The sequence below is a fragment of the Tympanuchus pallidicinctus genome, unplaced genomic scaffold (genome assembly GCF_026119805.1).
Source record: "Tympanuchus pallidicinctus isolate F22 unplaced genomic scaffold, pur_lepc_1.0 scaffold4, whole genome shotgun sequence".
Classification (NCBI taxonomy): Eukaryota; Metazoa; Chordata; class Aves; order Galliformes; family Phasianidae; genus Tympanuchus; species Tympanuchus pallidicinctus.
Genome location: NW_026294758.1, coordinates 3,384,414 through 3,401,732, shown reverse-complemented (window position 1 = coordinate 3,401,732; position 17,319 = coordinate 3,384,414). Strand labels below are relative to the sequence as shown.

General features: G+C 39.4%; 1 long non-coding RNA gene across 1 annotated transcript; it reads left to right on the top strand.

Moving 5' to 3' along the window:
* Positions 1-401: 401 nt before the first annotated feature.
* LOC128089681 (uncharacterized) lies at positions 402-8,966 on the top strand. Its single transcript, XR_008210644.1, has 5 exons — positions 402-1,057; positions 4,214-4,384; positions 5,632-7,053; positions 7,862-8,003; positions 8,862-8,966. It is a non-coding gene; the product is annotated as an uncharacterized LOC128089681 (long non-coding RNA).
* The last annotated feature ends 8,353 nt before the right edge of the window (positions 8,967-17,319 follow it).

Sequence of the window (17,319 nt, the reverse complement as noted above, 5' to 3'; positions counted from 1 at the left end):
CCTTTTAGATCGATCTTTTGGCTGGCAATGAATCTATATCAATTCCTCCCCTACTCTCCAGATTCAAATTATATTAAAAACCATAGTACAAAGGGGACATTTGTACACTATACATACACTAGGGGAGGGAAGCCAGCAATGTAAATGGTAAGGCTCCATTACTGTGGTGAGCATAAGACTGGATTATGTGAGTGCCATGTTGTCCCTGGAGGTAGTGATGCGCTGTTCCTGCCTGTGCCTGACTGAACAGGCCCATAACATGACAAATTCACACACCAAGGGGCACAACCCAAAATTTTTCATGCAACTGAGAGATATTCCTGCATTCTACTTCTCAGTTCAGACAGTTACAAATGAAGAGATGTCACGTTTGCGTTATTTGTTCTCTAATTATTACATAATGTTATCGTTATCTGTTGTTAATGTGTCCATTGATGCTTTTCCACTATGCTTTTTTGTTTTTTCATTTTAAACAATACTTTCCATAAAACAATTGCCTTGCACAGTCCCACAGTCAGTTTCTCTGGAATCAGTCAGATCATTACTAGCAGTTGGGTTGTTGGGTCCTATGGCCTGTCTTTAAAATATAAATTACAGACTGATGCATCCTAGTATATATAATTTCCCAAATATTTCTTTACAAAGACCAGTTATTTTGAAAGAAGCAATATTTACAACAGTTACCCAAAAGTCTCATCCACTAGTCATTCAAAGCAGCCATACTTGCCCACTTTGCAAATCTTTGTGGCTGTGTTAGGACGACTCAGAACTCAGAAACCCCTTTGCCCTTGGTATATGCTGTTCCTAGGATAAACTTTTAGAGTCAAGTCGCATGAGTGCATTATGATACAACTGTCACTACCACTGGTCCATTTTTAGCTACAGGTTCCCAAAAATAAAGATTCTACAGCCTATGTGCCCTTATTTCAAATCCCAGCCGAAAGACACAGGAACAACACAGCTTTAACTTTTTCATAACAGAGAATCTTCTTTTTAGCAAGAAACAGGAGAAATGGGAAATGAAACAGCAGAAAGCATTTCTTCATTACACACATAAGTATGTATATATGTATGTTTATGTACGTATGTATGTTTGTGTATATTTGTCTTTGTGAGTTTGTATTTGTGAACATTTCCGTACCATCAATAACTACACCTGAATGTCTCTCACTGCAGATGTCAAGTCAGTTGCTATATATTTTTTCACTGAAAAATGCAAAGTTTGATTAGTATTGATATCTTGCTCTGAAAGATCTTACACATAATAAATCTACTAAGAAAAAGCTTTCAAAAGTGTACGTGAAAAAAGTTAGAAGAAATTGCCTCATATCATTTACAGTGTAAGAGATAGAAAACATGTTACAGTTTTATTAAAAAGTGTATTATTTGTGTATAGAAACAGCAAACCTGGGCTGTTCTGGTATCTAAAGATTAGTTAAAGAAAGCACTCTGGTCATAGATCTAGTATTTAAAATCCAAAGATACCTAGTTTATGTTATCAGCATAATTTCTAAGTTTCTTACACTAATTCAGACTTCACCTAGACATAAAATGATATAGATTAGAAGACTTGATGGAAACATGTTCATCTATGCCTGATGATTTCTCTTCTTTATTCTTCGCTTTAAATTATTGCATCAGTAGTCAGCCTGATGCAATAAACCCCATTTAGCATAAATTACTTTGTTTGTTTTTTTTTTTAATTTGACAAGCTTATAAATATTTCAGTTGAAAAAGGAATGTAAAAGCAGAACAACAAAACAGAACTACAGAGGACGCCAGGAACAGCTTATTAAAATTCTGCTCAGTTTTGCTGTTTAGGTTGAAAGGTTGATTAAAATTTGCATAAATATCTCAGAGAGATGACCTTCTACTTTGCTTCAACAGTCCTAAACCTGGGTCATCTGATAAAATAACATTTCAGTGAAACACTTCAGCCAGTTTATATCTAGCTTTCCTGGCTCAGCCTACTGCTGAATGCATCTCTTCTTTCTCTTTGACTTTCAAATGAGATTTAATTAGAATCTAAAATCCAGTTCTTAAATTTTGTGGGATCATGCCTTTCCTAAATTCACAGGTAGACTGACTTCTTGTACATGCAACTTGGGGATCCAAACTTGCAGTGGTTTCTTAGTAGTTTGCTACTGTATAAAGCAAATAATCCAGGTACAAAAGAGAGATTCTTTTAAAAATATGCTTTCTTTCAGGATCCAAAGTATTATCAGAGCTCCCAAGGTTCAAGAATCATACACAGAATCACAGAATGGCCCAGGTTGGAAGGGATGTCAAGGATCATGACTCTCCAATCCCCCACCACTGGCAGGGCCACCAACCTCCACATTTAGTACTAGACCCAGATGTGTGGATGGAGCATACTCAAATACTGCTTTGTTCTCACCAGGCACCCTCACCTGAAGACAGAAATATTTCTACTGTTGCCCAAGTTGCACAATGGGCTTAATCCAAATAATTTTGGGCTGTAGAGTGAGAAACAGAGATTTGTGATGCTTGCATTGCTTAACGTTTTTGACATTGACTTCTTGCCATGGGAAAGGTGTAATTATTGAGTATGATCACTCAAGAACTGAGGGAAAACGTATGCCCATTTCCAGAACTCTATCCAATGATCATTTATTCTGGAATGTTGAAATTTTTATCAAACTTCTTCTTTTATGTGATGCCTTTTGAAGTTGGTAGATTTTCTGACTACTTAAGGTCTGGTGTTGCTACAGTGGTTTATTGTATTTGAAATGCTTTTTGCATATCAGAGATTCTAATTCATTGCACTCTCTTAGCTAGGAAGTGGATGAGTATAAGCTATACTTAGACTATGTACTAATGCTAATATGTACTGTATATTTCTATATATACTATATATCATACTTAGCTATATACCCAATATCAGAGGTGAATACAAAAACAAAAACCCTGCTTTATCTTTCCTTATGCAATACATTAGACACAAGAAGATACCACGTCAGGAATCTCAAGGAATGGCACAAAAAGGATCTATGCAGAATTCATTTCAATGTCCTTTTTGTGCATCCTTTGGGGTGAGTCAGCTTTGTTTTCCCACCGCACTCTGTGGGGTTGGCAGCTCAGTGCCAGCTTACTTTTTTACTGTAGAGCAGACACATGATAAGCCATGTGATTCACACTTTTAAGTTCTTGTATTTACTGCTGCTTTTACTTAGTAGTTGCTAAAAACACTATCACGACTGTGTTTTAAACATTGGTTTCCTCCCTGTTCCTGTGACACTCATACACCAGAAGAGAGATTGATACCTGTCTGTAAATTCAATTCAGGTCTTTCAGTAATTAGTTCAAATGCCTCAGCAGAAAAATTCCCTTGGGAATTTTTTTTTTCCCCTCCCAGATAAAGCTGTTATCTGGAGCCTAAAAAGCAGATGCTCAACATTCTCAGTTCAGAGTAGGAGGTAAATGGTACCCTCTTCGGACTGACTATATGAACCATAAGTGGGTAGAAGTGCCAATTAAAAACTAAGTCAACAGCCCAATTTTGCATAAATAAATTTCTAATCCTGTGTGGGACCTGGTTTATGTAACGTGCAACCTTTTGCCTGGACACAACCACCAAAGTCTCCCCAACCAGAACCCCAAGATCAGAGCCCAGATTTTGCCCCCATTGAGAAGCCCTGAGTTACAGATCAAACCCACACAAGCTCTCAGTGATGATTTCGCTGATAATGGCAAACTGCAATTTGATACTTCCAGTTTCAAGAGTGCTCGAATACTTCCCCAACCCAACCTGCCCTCAAGGTACTGAAGATAACCCTAGTTAACGTGCCTTATCATGCAGGCAAATGCCACACAGTAATAAATCCAGTGAGACAGAAATGAGGATCAACTCTAGCACTCTTGCTGTTTTTTAAAACCAACAGTGAAAAGAAAGGGTACTCCTTTATTGGTAAGTGTATTATGATATACACATACAATCTGTTGTGTTTTTTTTTTGTCATTTGTCAAGACTTTCAGATGCTGTTTTCACACTGATAAGTTTGAAAGATGAGTGAAATAGTCCCTAACATGAGAAAAAAGTCTGTCAACCCAATGAATATTCTGAAAAATTTGGATGACACTCTTAATAATAAGTAATAGGAATCATGTGAGAACTTAAACAAATACACATCACTCATTACCTTTTGGCAAAGACCAGGCTCGTTTCCCTTCTGATACTTCTGTGTCTTTACAGAATGGTGGCTTTTGGGGAAAAATTGTTGGCTCAGCTGTGTGACACGATGGGGTGCTTGGAGCTTTACGTATCCTGGCAGGTAACTCTTTCAAAGGTGTTGAAAGTACTTATGTACATTCAACTAATGAAACTTAACTCCTGCCACAGTCAAGACCTAAGAAGGTTTACTCGGTAAGCGTACAAAGTTTTCCTGCATCACACACAAGCATGTGTTTTTTAGCTTTTACATGAGCGGCTCCCAGTCTTTTTTTATTAATCCATTTTTGTTTGACTTGACTCTTATTAAGATGGAATTTTCTTCCGTTATGGAGTTCTATAAACCTTGAAGTTATATGTCCATGTAATAATCATTTTTGACATTTTTGGACATTAACTTTAGTTGAAATGAGGTAATGTATGAAGAAAAAATTAAGATTGATCACAGGTATAAATTTTAATCTATGCTAGAAATTGAATTCATACACCCACAATGACAAAACTATAATCTTTAACAGCTTTATTGAATAAAATTATACACATTAAATCAAAATTACAGGCAATTTATGAAAATCCTATTTGAAATATTGAATAATATTCAGAGATAGTCTTTTGACAAAGAGAAGTAGGCCATTCCCTTGCTCTTCAAGCTATCAAATCACCTTATTACCACCTCCTTTATGAATCTTGTATCCTGTGACACTCCTTTTTTCTATGATTTTCTACGAAATACGAGGAAAAAGGTGTGTATCTGAACTTAGTGAGGAAGATTTTGGGGTCTCCAACAGGCTGAGTGAGTTCTCTGATCACTCATAGCCAAAACATGCAGTGGCTCATTATTAGAACAATTCAGTTCTAATAATCCTGTGTTGCTCTTGTGAAGTGGCACAATGGAATGACTTCTGGTCGTTCATCCATCATTTCTCCAGAAAATAGAACTCATCTTGTTGATTCTTAGACAAACCTTAGGTTATCAGGAAGAATGGGATTTAAGCCCGATCCTTATTATTTCCTTTTGATTAGCCCTAACCAGTTCTCCGGGTAGCATGCTCTGTTTATTTGAGTGCTTTTTCTCTGTGCAACACAAGAGAGCCCTCCCCACACCTCACAGTGTCTTCTGGCCTCTCTGAAGGTCAGGTACCTTGGAGTCATCAATGCAGTGCTCAAACAGAGCCAAGAACATTTTTGCTCCTTAACTTCTCATTCTGTCCTGCTGGTGAGGAGGGAAGAAGGGGCTGAAAGAGAACAGCTGACCTAAAATGTACAAAGGGATATCCCTTACCACATGGCATCAGTGCAGAAAGAAAGCTTGCAAACAGGGGGAGTTCACTGGATGGCCTGCCACTGTGGGGGCATTGGTAGGCAAGTGGTGAGCAATTGCTTCTGCATCCCTTGTTTCATACCTTATGTATATTTTTTTCTCCTCTTTTTCTCTATCTTAGCAAATATTTTTTTAATCTCGACCAATGAGTTCTACTTTGTAATGATCTCACCTCTCAGCTTCTTCTTCTCTGGACTGGACAACCCCAGTGTCCTCAGCCTCTCTTCCTCTCCAGTGCTGCCACCAGCTTTGTCACAGTCCTCTGGACACTTCCAAGTCCTTTAATGTTCTTTCAGAATTTTGGAGCCCAGAATTGCACTAGGTATTGGAGCTGATACGGTATCCATGTTGTCTGTAATGTAGCCCTAGATGCTGCTGGGGCTCCTGGCCACCAGGGCACGTGGCTGGCTCACGCTGAGCCTGCTGCCACCAGCACTGCCAGGCCCCTTTCTGCAGGGCTGCTCCCCAGCTGCTCATCTTTAGCTGTGTCCATCACTACTTCAGCCCATGTTAATTCTTAAATTACTGAGGCAAAATCCTTTATATTTGAAAATCACCAGTTGTTTCCTTCAGTTAAAATGTTTGATGCTGTATTATGTGACATTTATTTTATTTGAAATGATCTTCAATGTACTGAATAAACGTCATTGTAAGCATCTATTACCAGTGCAAATATTTAAACAAACAAGAACTTTCTCTTCTCACAAAACAACGGGTTCCAAGAACTCCCATCTTTCCCAAATCACACTTCCGATGATTGAAACTATCTAATTTGGACAAAAGAGCAATAGAAAATTAACTTAAGAACACATTCGGTTTAACATATGTTTGCAATAAAACTTCTGTTTTAGATGATTTAATCAGAACTGTTTTCCATACTTAATGGAAACTGGCACACTAGCATTATCATTGCAACCACTAAAGTAAGGGAGGGAATGGAAGGATTGGGAGTGGAAGGAAAGCAAGAATTTTAATATTCTCTAGTTTAACAGTACCAGGAGAAATAAAATCCCTGTTCTCAGCTCCAGTCACACACCTTGGTGTGATCACCAATACATTTTCACAAGGGGAGACTTGCAATTATGTTTTCTTTAACTTGTTTCATTCTTACTGTGTTCCCAAAGTCTAGCTTACAGTGTTCTACATATCTCCTAGTGACAGCACACAGGGCAAAGAGAAATCAAGGGCTGTCACTGGCTTTGTTTTTCTTCCACAGGATTTTCCAATTAGCAGCCTTAGTTACTGAATGTGTTCCTCAGAAATTCTTCCAAACATCATGGAAGGAAGGCTGATGGAGCATCATGGCGCAGCAACCACCAATGGTGACACTGAGCAGAAATTTCTAGGATGAAAATTCATTTATTTTGATATCTTCTGATGTCACCAGGGAAGGTTTCTCCTTCTATCCCTTAGCTCTGGATCCCCGCTCCAACCTGCAAGCTCTTTGTTCACTAAGACAATGACTGTAAAAGCTTGCCAGGCATAGTTTTTTTTTACACATAAGCTTTATTCTAATGCTTCATATCATCTATTCCTGCTCCAGGTAAATTTCCATTGTATCAGCATTGATCTGGAACACCACAGAGCTCAGCTTCTTCAGGCAACCCCATTTAAATTTACATTTTGCATTACAGCTCTGTTTTCTCTTTTAAAGTAACTATGGAATATGAATAGTATTTGACTCAACTTGTGAAAAAGAAAAATACATTAGCCTTCTCCTTGCTTTTGGGTAGAGCAAAGGGGTACCTTTCACCAGCTCATGCTACGGCAGTAGCAGCTGCCACCCTTCTAGATCATTATTAATGGCTTCTGTCAAGACTGTTCACTTCAAACGCTGTCACAAATACGGCATCCCATACTATTTTTGTAATGTTTTTTTTTTGTCACAGTTCTTTGTGTTCCTCAGAAATCTAATACAGTGAACAGAATTTGGAAATTTAATCACTCTGATAACAGAGAGCCAAATAAAGCATGGTACTTCCAGGTCTTCTAAATATAAGGGAAAATTCATGGTAATAACATCTACTATTGGGACTGTTTTAAAACATATATAGGTATTTTAAAAGTATGTTCATGTCTCAAGAGATGTTCGCGTATATTGGGAAAACTAATTAACGCTGCAATAAACAAAAAGTTAGTGCAAGTATCTTTTAAAATTTCAAGAAGCACTCAATGTGACTGAAAAATGGAAAATCTTCCCATTGTAAGTTTGATTAAAAAAAAAACAAACACAAAAACAAAAGCTTGCAAGAAAAGATAAATGGAAGCCACAAATTTCATTGTTGTTTTCCCAAACTGTCCCTTCAGTACCACAAATTAAAAGCAGATTCTATCTCCTTCTCCCTTTCCAGTTTCATTATCTTCCAAGTTCATCACCTTGTCTTAAGACCTTTGCAGTGTTTCAGCAATTCATTGGGTAGCAGATTGAGAGCTGGGAAAAATCAGACTTGCTTATCAGTAAGAACAAATCCTGCATGCTCTCCTTGCTGCTGGGTACATAGACGGAGAAAAAGGGTGAAAAATTTCTTGATAAGGTCTTGATTAAAAATCACCAGAAAATTCACATTCAAATGCAAGTTGTTTCCATTATGCATCGGTGATGGTAAATTTCATCTTTGGGGCATGATAAATCATAGAATCATAGAATCATAGAATCATAGAATCATAGAATCATAGAATGGCCTGGGTTGAGAAGGACCTTAAAGATTATCTAGTGTCAAACCTCTGCTGTGGCCAGGGTCGGCCACTAGACCAGGCTGCTCTGGTCTGAAAGCTTAAGTTTGGTTTTAAGCTTATAAAGCTTAGTTTTACCTTCTAAGTTCAGGTTATGCAAGTTTTTTGTGTCATCAAAACAACTGCAATTCATAATTCAATTTGATTTTCCCTCAGAGTTTATCTTCAAGAATACACAGTAATATATTAAAGTTATAGCAATGTTTAGCCACGCATATTATTGTCATTAGTGTAGTCCACATCCTTGCAATGAAGCAGAAAAAAATGCATTTGGAAGGGAAGAGCCAATAACAGCCAGCCTCAGTCTGCTGGCCCTGTCTCCATTGTTTGTTCAATACATTAAAACATATGAAGTGCTTCTTGCACACTCCTTAGAAGAGCAATAAGTTTGAATCACAGATGGAGTGAAACAGAGAGCTCTTGTTTCTGTCTTACTTACATATGTCTTTGCTCAATCAGAAATTATGGTTACCAAGCCTGTAGTGCGGCCGGCTTTTTCATTCTCATCAGTAGTCTTTGGAGTTAAGCTCTTACATGCTGTTGCAATATTCCTTTCTTTCTTTTCCTTTTTAGCCTAAATTCCATTAAAAAATCTTTCTAATGCTTTGGTTTCTACAGCCTCTAGAGAGAAGAGGAATTATACTAGAATTTAAGTGATGGAGAGCACTGATAAGATTAAATCTTTTCCAGAAGGAGGACACTCAGGAGAAAAATGCTTACAAGCTAACAGCAACAGTGACAATAACAAAGCTGGTCAAATTTTCAGGATAAGTTTTGAATTATTCCAAGGGAATGCCCTTTTTTTTTTGTATTTATGGAATCTGTTCTGCCAAATCAATTATTTGTTTCTCTGTTTCTGCTTTGGAGCAGAAAACACAATTCACTGTTTGATGGCTGAGTGTGAAGAGGCAAACAGCAGCAGCCCCTTGCAGAGAGATGATGTCAAACTGAGCCTGAGTAATAGGGAAATTATAGAATGAGGAAGAAAAATAAACTTGTTTACCTGTCAGCAGGTTGTACAACCTGTTATCGTTATTTTTCTTAACAAATCTACTCATGTTGTTCCAAGTATCCCAAGCAATGGAACTGGTAAAATACAACGTGTTATGAAGATGCAATTTTATTCATTTCAACGTGCGTTTCAAGTTTGTGAGTCTTTGGCAAGACATTGGCTGGCAGGACACCCAGCAAATAGTCCAACAGGATTAGTGAAAAACTGTGTCAATAAGGACTGTTTGTACAATTAGAGATTAGATGGGCTGTTCTGATCCCCATTATCACATGCCAGTATTGTAGTCTTTCCCAGTCTTTTATTTTTCACTTGATGCTGACCTAAGAGACAGTGTATCAGCATGCTGTTTTTGCATATAAACTAGGCAAGTTTCAGCAGTACCCTGTCCCCATGGAACCCTAACGCCTTCTCCATGAAACAGGTAAGATTTCACTCACTGATCTGAAGGACATTGGTCCTTTCTTCTGGATTAACATGGTTTCAGACTCAGGGTTGCTAGAAAGGCAGAAGCATGATGTGATACTGACATTTCAGGTTTATGGCTAGCAGAATAATAAATATTCCACTGATGACTGAAGACTTTGTAGTAGAGATGTGGTGGCAGATTAGTTAATGATTATGTATGGATAGTTTTTGTTAACTATTTAATTTTCAGAGAAGACAAGAAAAAGGAAAAGAAGGAAAGGATATATATAAATGAAGTTATTTTAGATGGATGCCACAGCTATCCAGAACAAAATGTTGTGGGCATCTTGGAGAGATGTAAATAATTTTGGAGAAGAGTTAAAATCAAAGCAGTTTTTTTCCAGGCTGCTAGATGTTATTGAGTTTTGCCCACATATTAACAGAAAGCAGATAAATAGCTGTAAAAGTAAATCAAATTTTGTTTTCCTGATAATAGAATATCAGGATGTATCAGAGATGTACTTTGCAGGCACTTTTCACATCAAGAAACACTGTTCAGGAAATGATACTTTATGCTAAGAATTAGCCAGACTTCATTACCACGAGGACTGGTGAAACTGTATTTTAACAGTAAAAAAGAATGATAATTAAGCTGCCATCCAGTTATTTTTTCTGATGCATATAAGAAGAAGTAACCCATATTCTCCAAACTACAATGCAACTGCTATCAAGAAAATGTTGCCTCTGACTCTTTATTTAGCTTGAATCTTCTGCATTCCTGGATGGGAAATTTTAGTCTTCACTGCCCACAGAATGTGAATGTGAAATATTTCAGTTCTGCAGTGAATCATATTCAGCACCTGTCTTCATCACTGATGATATGTTTCAGTTCAGATGATTGACTTATGGTTAGCAGCACCAGCACTGTGCAGAAGTTTCTTTGAAGGATGGGATAAAACCAACCAACAACTGCAGGCTGAAGATGTTATTATAGACAATATGCTGATGAAGGTTTTGCAAATTGTAAAATCCTATTAGACTATTAGACTACTAGTGTCTGGCACTGTCTTTCAAATAGCATCAGAAGATCTCCTATGAAGAACATCTTTTTCTTCTGGTGGAAAATGCTTGCTTTGTTGAAAACAGTATTTTTCATACCAGCAGCATAGGTATGTTTGGAACTGCATAATATTTGGAGGAAAAAAACCACACTGTATGGCTTTCTCCCATACACTGTATGAAGCCACTGCTAAATGATTAATAACCGATCATGTATGGCATCAGAGTCTTGCCATCTTAGATATGATAATGCATTATTTTAGGGGTATTGAAACCAAGCATGAGGAAGAGCTAATAAAGAGAAAGGGATGGTGAAAGGTATAGTGGTAATTTCCCTCGGGTCTGACATGCAGTTTGGCTTCATGTGGTGCTGAAGATATCAAGATAAAAGTAAAAATGTGATATTGGAGGTGTTACCAATCAATAATTTGAATACAATAACACAGACATGAGTCAATTTGTCTAATTTTATCCCCAGAAGAAATCAATGGAATCCATATCATGGGAAAAACACTTTATTATTGGCTGATACATCATAAAGTCCTCTGAACAGCTGCAGTCTCAAATGTTTAGCTGCATCCCTTCACGAGTTATGTTTAAACTTGCAGAAGTCCTGCAGCTGGAGGTGTACGCTGCGTGAGCACTATGATATGCATATCTCACAGTGCTGCACAGGAACCAGAGGTGGGTATTTCCCCATTTTAAACACATGGAGCCAGATTCTGAGTAAGCCTCGGTTCTATAAACTCTCCATAAAAAAAAAAAAAAAAGTATCACAGATTTTAAGTATCTTGAGATTAGACAACATGAGCGCTCGTAAACATTCACTCTCATAGGATTAGCCTGCCTTCCAGGCTGCAGAGCAGAAAGGAGAGCACAGTGCAGAATCTGGTCCAGGGCACAGAACTGCACTGCTATTCCATGCCCTGTGAACTGCATTCTCAAAGCCTTTTTTTCTGATGTATTTTGATGGTTATGTCTGCATTCTACTGTTAGCACAAGTTTCATTGTCTTCTAAATCGCTCTGTTAGAAGCAAAACATCATCTGTTAAGCTTGATTCTTCTGCTCTGCGTATCAGACAGTTACCCCTCTAAGTGATGGAATATGGAAGATAGAAATTCCTTACAGAGGAATAACATTAGAGACTCCTTATCAATCAGCTGACTTTATTTACTAGATTTTTCTTTAAAAGGTCCAGATGGTGATAACATAAAAACAACTGGTTTTAATTGTTATTTTAAGGCAGATCATTCTGTAAATAAAGTATGATTCAGTCTAATAAACTAAATGGAATTAGTTATCTACATTTTGAATTAGGTGGTTAGTGTAGACTTAATTTCAAAGTCTCTCCTGTGGGTTATATGAAGTATCGCATGGTATAGTAGACTTAGACAAGGCATGGTTGTAAGGGTTCTTTGGGAAACCTCCAAGTACTTTTGAAAGGGATCAAAAAGGCATCAAAGAGGATATTTACAGAAAGAAAGAAAAAAAAAGAGAGAGAGAGAGGAAGGATTTCAGCTGTCAGACTAAAAGAAGGCAATATGAGAATATGAAATAACAATTTATATTTAGTAATATTAAAAAAAAAAATTAGACTTGGAAGGATTTATGTTCTGCATAGATTTAGAAATGACTTTTGATGGCCATCTTTGTTCTTTTATAACACAAAATTCAGTCTGCTGCAGTGAAGGTAAATGAAGCAGGCAAATGCACTCCTATTTGTTTTCCACAAAATTGTATAGAGCTTAATGCATTATCTCAGATGCATGCCATGAGAAGGGTATGTGTGAAAGGTATCAGAGTCAGTCAGGTATCGGTCATCAGAGTCATTAAATAAACAAATGACAAAATCAGCTTCCAGTTTCTAGGATCTACCAGCGAACCACTTATGAATAAACAATTATTTCTATCAATGTTTGAGCATTAAGAAATTTCAGGGGTACTCACTTTCATAAAACCTTTAAAACTGAAAGTGGAAGGAAGGGTTAATCTGGAATACACATTTGTTGAATGAATTCACATGCCTCAATTTCCAGGGTTTGCAGGATCAGCCAAACATCTTGCTCCGTACATGGAAAGGTTCACAGAGTCATAGAATCATTTGAGCTGGAAGAGACCCTAAAAGGTCATCCTGTCCAACTCCCCTACAATGAGCAGAGCCACCTACAGCTCCAGCAGGGGCTCACGGCCTGGACCAGACCACCTTCAATGCCTTCAGGTACTGGGAATCATCTTTGTCTCTGGGCAGCCTGTTCCATGGCTTCTCCACTCTTATTGGAAAAACCTTCTTCCTTATATCCAACATAAATCTCCTCTCCTTTAATTTAATACCATTTCCTCTTGTCCTGTCACCACAGACCCTGCTAAAGCGTCTTCCTTCTTATTGCCCCCTGTAGATACTGAAAGGTACTGTCAGCCCTTTTGAAGAGTTTACTCCCCTCCTGGGTGTAGGTTCCCTTCAGGTATTGATAGGCTGCAATGAGGTCACCCCGCAGCCTTCTCTTCTCCAGGCTGAACAAGCCCAACTCCCTCAGCCTGTCCTCATAGGGGAGGTGCTCCAGCCCCCTGATCATCTTAGTCGCCCTCCTCTGGACCCTTTCCAACATCTCTCTGTCTTTCTTGTACTGAGGGCTCCACACCTGGACACAGTACTCCAGATGGGGCCTCACAAGAGCCGAGTAGAGAGGGACAATCACCTCCCTGTCCCTGCTGACCACCCCTCTCCTGATGGAGCCCAGGATCCCATTTGCCTTTCGAGCTGCCAGAGCGCACTGCTGGCTCATGTTCAGACTCTCGTCCATCAGGACCCCCAGGTCCTTCTCTGCCGAGCTGCTCTCAAGGACCACTCCTCCCAGCCTGTACGGGTGCCTGGGGTTCTTCCGGCCCAAATGCAAAACCTTGCACTTTGCCGTGTTGAACCTCATTAGGTTCACCCGAGCCCAGCCCTCCAGCCTGTCAAGGTCCCTCTGAATGGCATCCCTTCCTTCCACCATATCAACCGCACCGCTCAGCTTGGTGTCGTCAGCAAACTTGCTGAGGGTGCACTCAATTCCCTCATCGATGTCATTAATAAAGATATTAAAGAGCACCAGTCCCAAGACAGACCCTTGGGGGACACCATTTGTTACCGGCCTGTTGACTCTACAGGGATCTGCTGGTCAGGTGTCTGCTTGTCAAGATGCATGTCTCAACTGAGAAAATGACATTAAGCAATATTCCTATCTAGCTTTCTGCTAAACAATCATGAAGAGTCTGTGGAACCCTTGCAAAGTATGAGTGAGCTGGTCAGAGACCTTCCCTTTTTCCTGAAAGCTCCCTTTCATGATCCTATAAAATACATCAATATGTTATTGGCAGCTGCCATTATTGTGTACCATAGCATCATTGCTATCCGTAGTCTCCTGAATGTAAACAATTCATCTTTTTCTCTTTCTTCTTTTTCATTTTTAAGACTTGTTATCTTCTGTATTACCGCACTGCTAATTTGGTCCAGTTTAGATTTGAAGTTCAGTTTCTAGATTTTTCTATCCACAAGCCTTTTGTTTGGTATACAAAAACAACAAAAAAAGAAGTCTCATATTTGTTTCAGACTTTTAGAACCATAGAATCGTTTGAGCTGGAAGAGACCCTATAAGGTCATCCTGTCCAACTCCCCTACAATGAGCAGAGCCACCTACAGCTCCAGCAGGGGCTCACGGCCTGGACCCCCAGACGACCTTCAATGCCTTCAGGTACTGGGAATCATCTTTGTCTCTGGGCAGCCTGTTCCACGGCTTCTCCACTCTTATTGGAAAAACCTTCTTCCTTATATCCAACATAAATCTCTTCTCCTTTAATTTAATACCATTTCCTCTTGTCCTGTCACCACAGACCCTGCTAAAGCGTCTTCCTTCTTATTGCCCCCTGTAGATACTGAAAGGCTGCTCTCAGGTCACCTCACAGCCTTCTCTTTGCCAGACTGCACAAGCTCAGCTCTCAGCCTGTCATCTTAGGGGAGATGTTCCATCCCTCCAATCACTTTTGTGGCCCTCCTCTGGATGCACTCCGGCAGCTCCATGTCCCTCCTGTCTGAGGACTCCCCATGCAGTGCTCCAGGTGAGCTCTCACCAGCACAGAGCAGAGGGGTAGGATCACTTCTCTTGCCCTGCTGGCCAAACTTCTTTTGATGCAGCCCAGGGTACAGTTGGCTTTCTGGGCTGCAAGGGCACAACCCTGCTGAAAAGGAGCAGGAGGTACTGGTGGATGTCAGGCTGGACATGAGTCAGCTTCCCACAGGGAGGCTGCATGCTTCCCTGCAGGTAGGGTCTGGCTGACACATGGAGCTCTGCTCTCCTTTCAGAATGGAGTAACCCACAGTGATCCTCAAGTAAAAGGTGGTTTGACAGGAACTGTCTACAGTTCACTGGTACAATCCTCAGAGACAGACAGTCTCTGAGTACGTCTGAGTACGTCTGCCAAGAAGAACTCTGCTCATATGTACTTCATATTGATAAGGATCCTATTCCTTAAGTTTTAATGTTGTAAAATGTTTTCCTTAGCATCTCTATTCATCAGCTGTGCTGATCAGGCATTGATTTTAAATCTGTTGGCTTCATCCTGTCCTTTGTGAAACAAAACAATCTTAATAAATCTGTCAGTTCTTCAGCTATTCTGTTTTTCCATAGTTATTAGCTATTCTGCTAGTCATAGAATCACAGAATCACAGAATCACAGAAACACCAAGGTCGGAAAAGATCATCCAGTCCAACTATCCACCTATCACCAATAGTTTTCACTAAACCATGTCCCTCAACACAATATCCAAATGTTCCTTGAACACCTCCAGGCTCATGACTACACCACCTTCCTGGGCAGCCCCTTCCAGTGCCTGACCACTCTTTCAGAGATGTAATATTTCCTAACATCCAACCTAAATCTTCCTGGTGCAGCTTGAAGCCATTCCCTATAGTCATAGTCTTTTTCTTTTTTTTTTTCCTGCCTATTTTTCTTCCACTCACACACAATGCGCTTTAATCAAAGAAATCTTTATCAGTTGTATCTCCTGTAATTCTGTAACTCATCCTATACTCTATTTGGTGTTCTATCTTTTAACTATCTTATGACTCACAGTGTTTTCCCTGCCTTGATTGCATTACTTAAAGGCCTTCTACTTATTGCTTATATTAAATTTTTTATATCCTCCTGACCACACTGGCTTCTGTTTTGCCTTTCCCTTTTAAGTTTGAAAGCAATCAGTTTCCACTGTTGCCTGTCCAGTTTTTTTTTCCATGTTTTCCCAGTGGTCTGATGAGTGCTGAACAAACAGTAAAAGACTCGTGCTCGTGTTGTGAAAAACCTAATAATTCAAATGGAATTCACCTGGTGAATTTATCACCTTCATGGTAAAGCATCCTGAGTATCTTGTACATAAAGTGGATTTCACTTCAGTTCAGATGCCAAAGAGAGGACATTTTCACTAGACTCCTCTGTCTTGCTGCTGTGGTTTAACTCAGCAGACAGCTACAGACCACACACCTGCTTACTCCTGAGTGGGAGAAAATATAAACGAAAAGTGGTCTGAGAGCAAGGAGTAAACAAAGCAACAGACACACAGTGCAAATACTCAAGCAACAGAAGCCCACTTCTATGGGCCAATATCTCCAGCCTTACTGTATAGCTTGACAGCACATGGCATGGGTCATCCCTATGGCTAGTTTATGTCAGGAGTCCTGCCTCTGCCTCCTCCCAGCAGCTTGTGGCCCCTCAGTCCCCTTGAACACAGTGTGAGAAGGTGAAAAACTGGAATGTCCTTGGTTTGGTGCAGCACTGTTCAGCAACAGCTAAAACATCAGTGTGTTGTCAACACTGTTCATCTCCTAAAGCCAAAAGACAGCACCATAACAGATACTATGGAGTAAAAATTCAGCTATCTCAGCTGAAACCAGGACATCAAGGAGTCAGTGTTGGAGAGTGAAAATCATCTAATAATGGTGAAACCCTATATCTTCAGAGGGAAAATCATCTTGAGATCTCTGCATGTAATTCTGTAAATTCACTACAAATAATGATATGCTGCTTTGTATTTTGAGAACACCATTTCAGCAGGTTGGGATAATGTCAGTGTTAGCAAAACTGGAGCTTTAGACCCTACTTTTTGTCATATAGATTTAATATTCTGCTGTGCAATAAATGGCAAAGCCCCTTCCTTCCTTTTTCTCCTCCTTGTCAACACCTGGTTGGAACATCTTCTGAACATCCTTTCTCTGATAGTGTTGGCATGTATCGATGAGGAAAAAAGGGGAAAAAAGTCACGTGCTTAAAAAGGAATCCTCTCTGTCACTGTCTAAAGAGTTGGTAATTTGAAGATGGGGAGAACTGTATTTCCCAGAGGATGAATCTCACACGTCACAAAAAAAGTTGAGAGGCTAAATAGAAGATTTTAGTTAAGAGCAGCTTCCTTATTGATCAAAACCATCTCCCTGTCTCATTAAACCTGTTGGGCTTGAAGAGCTCAGCAGTCCTCTGTGTTACAAGTAGCATCTGATTTTTTTTGTTAAAAGAGCTGTCAGAAACAACCACAATCCTTAATGTGCAAAAATGTGTTCATCCACACAGATTTC